The 6,050-nt window shown below is 38.0% G+C and overlaps 1 non-coding gene across 1 annotated transcript; it reads left to right on the top strand.

The window, feature by feature from the left end:
* Positions 1-4,854: 4,854 nt before the first annotated feature.
* Positions 4,855-4,927, top strand: TRNAK-UUU (transfer RNA lysine (anticodon UUU)). Its single transcript has one exon. It is a non-coding gene; the product is annotated as a tRNA-Lys (tRNA).
* Positions 4,928-6,050: the final 1,123 nt, after the last annotated feature.

Below are 6,050 nucleotides of genomic sequence, written 5' to 3'. Positions count from 1 at the left end.
TTCCCATATAAAAGAATGCTTTGGGAAGTCCAAAATTCCCAAAACAGCACTCCCCTCAGCTTTTCCTATTTGGCCTTAAGCGTTCTGTTGTATATGTCAGTTGCACTCTTTCATCCCAAGTGTATAAGTTTTTTGTTTGCCTTACAGTGTTTCAAGCAATTCTGTTTTTATGCTTTGTATGCATCCCAACCACCGCATGTTTGTCAGTTTGTCTTGCTGTGATGGTTTTCCTGCTGCTGTGATACTGGAAACTTTGCCACTGGTCATTCAAGTTCCAGCAGGTTGGTTCACCCTTGGTGCACAGGTTTCAAGGGAGCTTGCAGACTAAGACAGACTAGGAAGAAGGACCTGGAAGTCTATGTCTGAAAAAATTGGCTAAGGAAAACCTCATGAATAGCAGCGGAACATTGTCTGATATAGTGCCATAAGATAAGAACCTCAGGTTTGCAGGTACTCAAAATATGACTGAGGAAAAGCTACCTCCTCAAATTGAGTCAGCGTTAATGATGTCGATGGACTCAAGCTTCTGCGATCTTCATTTGCTGAGGTAGCATGACTCAAAATGAGAAGATCAGCTGCAAACATCCACTGATAACCGGAACCTGGAATGTGTATGAATCTCGGAAAATTGGAAGTCATCAAAAATGAAATAAAATGCATACACATCCATATCCTAGGCATTAGTGAGCTGAAATGGACTGGTACTGGCTATTTTGAATCAGACGATCATATGGTCTGCTTTGTCAGGAATGAGAACTTGAAGAGGAATGGCATTGCATTCATTGTCAAAAAGAACATTTCAATATCTGGAAGTACAATGCTATCAGTGATAGGATAATATTCATATGCCTACAAGGAAGACCAGTTAATATGACTATTATTCAAATTTACACACCAACCAATAAGGCCAAAGATGAAGAAATTGAATTTTTTTACTAACTTCTGAAGCCCAAAAATGATCAAACATGCAATCAATAGGCACTGGAATGCAAAAGTAGGAAACGAAGACTCTGTAGTTGCAAAATATGGCCTTGGTGATGGAAACAACTCTGGAGATCACATAATAGAATTTTGCAAGACCAACAACTTCTTCATTGCAAATACCTTTTTTCAACAGCATAAAAGGTGATTATGCATGTGGGCCTCACCAGATGGAATACACAGGAATCAAATTGGTTACATCTGAGGAAAGAGATGATGGAAAAGCTCAATATCATCAGCCAGAAAAAGGCCAGGGGCTGATTGTGGAACAGACCATCAATTGCTCATATGCAAGTTCAAGTTGAAGTTGAAGAAAATTAGAACAAGACCACAAGATCCAAAGTACGACTCTGAGTATATCTTACCTGAATTTAGTGACCATCACAAGAATAGATTTTACTCATTAAGCATTAATGACCGTAGATCAGACAAGTTGAATTGTGGAATGACATCAAGGACACCATTCATAAAGAAAGAAAGAGGTCTTTAAAAAGACAAAAAGAGAGAGAAGACCAAGAGGGATATTAGAAGTGACTCTGAAAGTTGCTCTTGAAAGTAGAGTAGCTAAAGTGAAAGGATGAAATGATGAAGTAAAAGAGCTGAAGAGAAAATTTTGAAGGGCAGCTCGAGAAGACAAAGTAAAATATTTTAATGACGTGTGCAAAGACCTGGAGATGGAAAATTAAAAGGGAAGAACATGCTCAGCCTTTCTCAAGCTGAAAGAACTGAAGAAAAAATTCAAGCCTCAAGTTGCAACATAGAAGTATTCTATGGGGAAAATGTTAAAAGATACAGGAAGCATCAAAAGAAGATGGAAGGATTACACTAGTCACCACACCAAAAAGAATTGGTTGACAATCATCCATTTCAGGGGGTAGCGTATGACCAAGAACCAGCAGTACTGAAGGAAGAAGTCCAAGCTTCCCTGAAGGCATTGACAAAAATACAAGGCTCCAGGAATTGACAGAATATCAATCAAGGTGTTTCACCAAATGTTTACACTGCCGGAGGTGCTAACTAGTCTGTGAAAGACATTTGGAAAACAGCTACCTGGCAAACTGACTGGAAGAGATCCATATTTGTACCCATTCCAAAGAAAGGTGATCCAATAAAATATGGAAGTTATGCAACAATATCATTAATATCACACCTAAGTAAAATTTTGTCAAAGATCATTCAAAAAAGGCTGCAGCAGTACATCTACAGGAAACTGCCAGAAATTCAAGGTGGATTCAGAATAGGACATAGAACAAGAGATTTCATTACTGATGTTAGGTGGATAATGGCCGAAATCAGAGAATACCCAAAAGATGTTTACTTGTTTTATTGACTATGCAAAGGCATGCTACTGTGTGGATCATAACAAATTATGGATAACATTGCAAAGAATGGGAATTGCAAGACACTTAACTGTGCTCATGATGAACTTGTACATAGAACAAGAGGCAGTCATTTCCATAGAACAAGGGGATACTGAGTTGTTTAAAGTCAGGAAAAGTGTGCGTCAGGGTTGTATCTTTTCAAAATACTTGTTGAATCTGTATGCCGAGCAAATAATATGAGAAGCTGGACTGTATGAGGATGAATAGGGCATCAGGATTGGAGGAAGACTTATTAACAACCTGCATTATGCCAAAGACACCACCTTACTTGCTGGAAGTGAAGAAGACTTGAAGCACTGATAAAAATCAAAGACCACAGTCTTCAGTGTGGATAACACTTCAACATAAACAAAACAAAATCCTCACAACTGGACCAATAAGCAACATCATGGTAAAGGGAGAAAAGATTGATGTTGCCAAGGATTTCATTTTACTTCATTCCACAATCATTGCCTATGGAAGCTGCAGTCAAAAAATCAAACTATGCATTGCATGGGGCATATATGTTGCAAAAGACCTCTTTAAAGTGTTAAAAAGCAAAGATGTCACTTTAAGGACTAAGAAGTACCTGACTCAAGCAATGGTGTTTTCAGTTGCCTCATATGTATGTGAAAGCTGGACAATGGATAAAGAAAACCAAAGAATTGATACCTTTGAATTGTGTTGTTGGCAAAGAATATTGAATATATTATGGACTGCCAGAAGAATGAACAAATTGGTCTTGGAAGAAGTACAGCCAGAATACTCCTTAGAAGCAAAGATGGCAATACTTCATTTCACATGCTGTGGACACATTATCAGGAGGCACTAGTCCCTGGAGAAGGACATCATGCTTGGTAAGGTAGAAGATCAGCGAAAAAGAGGAAGACCCTCAATGAGATGGATTGACATAGTGGTTGCAACAATGGGCTCAAGCATTACAACAATTGTGAGATTGGGGCAGAACCTGGTTTCCTTCTGTTGTACAAGTTGGAACTGACTTGATGGCACCTCACAAAAACAATAACATGCATTTGAGGTGTATAATACAGAGCCTAGCACTTCGTTTCAATCCTTTAGGTAGACGCCCAGCAGTTTTGAGAAGACAAACACAAAAATTTTGAATAAGGTCTACTCTGCTCCCTCAGGAACAAGGATCCAAGGTAGCATGCCGTAAATGAGGGCTGCCACTTCAGTTTGGTTGGTGGGTTAGAAAGGGAATTAGACATAGTCCAGTAAATAAAGCAGAGAGTTTTTCCATGTCTTTGATATTTCCCTTTTCTTGATTCAGTGTTTGCTTCCTTGCAGTGAATCTTTGTTTATCAGAGTTCTGATAAGGTTAGTTCTGACAGTTTCTGCTTGTTTTTTTGGTATTTCTGTTGAGAGACAGGAGCTTCTTAATTTGTCACCTTATTGATATCTCTTTCAAAGCTCATTTGTATAGTGTACTTAATGCAGTGGTTGAAACTCTCCATGTTCTTTGTGGGATGGTGTTGTATTTCATACTATTAGATAGAATGTGTGAGAATGAGATCATTAGGTCTGTGGGCAAGGAAGTTACCTCTAGACACACGTCTGCAAAAGATTGAACCGCTAGGCTGAGTGCTCCATGAGGGAAGCTAGTTCAGGTTTGTGTAACCAATTCATTACAATGCCATCGCGTAGTAATTGTTCATGTAATGTTTTTAATATAAATAAACATGTACAAGAAGTCAAAGAGCGGGTAGCCCCTAAGCTGCAACAGATGACCCCCCAAATATATGTTTAACTGAATTAAACTGCAGCATTACGGTAGTTGATAAATCGAATTAACATAATATTACTCCAAGGAATTTAACTATGACAAGACAAACACTTTCATTTATAAATGTGGTATGGACAAACTACAAGATCTTTGTAAGTTTGTTACAGAAAATAGAAAAAAAGTATATAAAGTTGTTACTATAAAATTATTCAGTCTCCCAGGCACTCTTATTTTGGAGATAGAGAAGATACAAAGAGATGTGCTTTTAAAGCAGTGCTCTTTGGATTGACACATACCTCTGATATTCCAGGGAGTGCACTGGCATGGATAATTTGAAGACATTAATTTCACAGGTCCTCAAACTTTATAAGCACTCTTTCACAAAATTACCCTACCCGTGGTCCTTACTGTCTCCTTTTCAAACTCATCATTCACAATTACCCACTTCCCCAAAAATCTCAGACCCATTAAACAATCACTCCCTCCCCAGACTCCACTTTCCCTTGCCCTTGGCAACCATTACTCTGCTTTCTGTCTCTGTGAATTTACCCGTTGTGGACACTTCATATAAATGGAATCATACAATATGTGACCATTTGTGTCAGCTATTTTACTTATAGGAGCGCTGGTGGCACAGTGGTTAAAAGTTCAACTGCTAACCACCAGCAGTTCTGTAGAACTCCTAAGGGGCAGCAGCTCTGTTTTTTCCTATAAGGGCACTATGAGTCTGGACTGATTCTACGGCAAAGGGTTCAGTTTAGGTCTGTCGCCTGGATATTTCAGTTGATAGAATGTCAGGCTTTTAATCTGAGGGTCCAGGGTTCAAGTCCCTGTTCAGGTTATGTATGCTAGTTTTGTAGGATCCCTGGTGGTGCAGTGGTTAAAGCACTTAGTTGCTAACCTAAAGAGGTGGCAGTCTACTTCCATAAAGATTTCTAGCCTTGAAAACCCGATAAGGTAGCTCTACTCTTTCCTATAGGTTCGCTATGAGTCCAAATTGACTCCACAGCATTTTTTTTTTTAATTTCACTTACCATAATGTTTTCTAGGTTTATCCACATTGTAGCATGTATCAGAACTTCATTCCTTTTTACGGCTTATTAATATTCCATTTTAGGGGTATACCACATTTTGTTTATTAATTCATCCATACATGGATATTTGGATTGTTTCCACATTTTGGATGGTGTGAAAGGTGTTGTTATCAACATTTGTTTATCTAATGTGTTTTTATGTTGAAACTGAGAGAACTGCCTGCTGTGGCCAAATCCTTAGATTTACCTACAAGGGATGGAGAATCCCCTGAGATATCTTACCATAGTTGAACGTACAAACTTTTATAGAGGTGAATAAAGTCACAAGCCAGAGTCAAACTTGATGTTTTTGTATGTGGTCTTCTTCAAAATATAAATAATTGGATTTAGGAACAAATTTTAATAAGTAAATAAGTAATATTTCTTGTAAACTGAGTGGTTTATTCTTTAGAATAAACCATTTTTATCCTAACTTCATAGATGGAGTAACTGAGGCACACTAAATGTAAATAAAATTTAAGTAACATGCCTAAATTTTAGAGTTAATGAGTATATTGAATTCAGAACAGTAATCTAGAGACTATGGTCCCAGAGACCAAATTTTTAAACACTGTGCTTATTTACTTTCTACCAAGAGGTCTCAATATCTCTTCCTGCATTTAATCATATGCTATATAGTAACATATGATTTGATCTTATTTTGACACTAACTCTTGCCTTCTACAGAGTCAGCCTGCTCATCCCACTTAGGTCAAAATCAAAATTCTCTGCAGTTGTCTAAAACCTCCTTTATGATCTGGTACTTGGCTGTCTATAGAAAGTTCAGTTAAGTCATACTCACCTTAATTTGAGTCCCTGGGTGGCACAAATGGTTTAGCTTTGGACTACTAATTGAAAGGTTGGCTCTTCAAACCTACTCAGAGGTGCCTG

Source organism: Loxodonta africana, chromosome 5 (genome assembly GCF_030014295.1).
Source record: "Loxodonta africana isolate mLoxAfr1 chromosome 5, mLoxAfr1.hap2, whole genome shotgun sequence".
Lineage (NCBI taxonomy): Eukaryota > Metazoa > Chordata > Mammalia > Proboscidea > Elephantidae > Loxodonta > Loxodonta africana.
The sequence above is the reverse complement of the archived record's forward strand: the minus strand, read 5'-3'. Positions and strand labels throughout refer to the sequence as shown.